The following is a 717-nucleotide window of genomic DNA, read 5'->3' as shown; positions in this document are numbered from 1 at the left end:
AAAGATTAAGAGTTGATTGGGTAGAATGTATTCTAGGCAGGGGGAACAACCGTTAAGAAAGCCCATAGGGGCCAGGAGCAGTGGCTCACGCCTGTGATCCCAGCACTTTGTCAGGCCGAGGGGTAGATCACCTGAGGTCAGAAGTTCGAAACCAGCCTGGCTAACATGGTGAAACCCCGTCTCTACCAAAAAGACAATAAATTAGCCAGGTGTGGTGGCAGGCACCTGTAATCCCAGCTACTCGGGAGGCTGAAGCACCAGAATTGCTTGAACCCAGGAGGGGCAGAGGTTGCAGTGAACCGAGATCATGCCATTGCACTCCAGCCTGGGTGACAGAGGGAGACTCCAACTCAAAAAAAGAAAAGTATAATTAGCAACTTCAGACCCGAGATTATAGGATACTTGGTCCCTGGTGTCTAAGTTAACAAAATCTTGATGGTTGGAAAGACCTTAGAGGTCATCTATTGTGACCCCTGATACATGATTTACCCTTGATAACATTCCAGATGAGCAAATTCCAGCTTCTGCTTCAACACTTCGTTTTTTAACATACATTTTTCCCCCTAAGTGTTTGAAAATTCTTGCTTGTTGACAAAAATCTAACTTCTTGTAACTTAAACCCATTGGTTTTTGCTTTGCCTTCTAGGATAATGAAAAAAAGATCAATCCCTCCTTTTCTTCATAGTCCCTAGTTAAAGATTGCTGTGGCTCGAGGCC

The sequence above is a fragment of the Colobus angolensis genome, unplaced genomic scaffold, assembly GCF_000951035.1.
Source record: "Colobus angolensis palliatus isolate OR3802 unplaced genomic scaffold, Cang.pa_1.0 Scaffold83, whole genome shotgun sequence".
NCBI lineage: Eukaryota > Metazoa > Chordata > Mammalia > Primates > Cercopithecidae > Colobus > Colobus angolensis.
The sequence above is the reverse complement of the archived record's forward strand: the minus strand, read 5'-3'. Positions refer to the sequence as shown.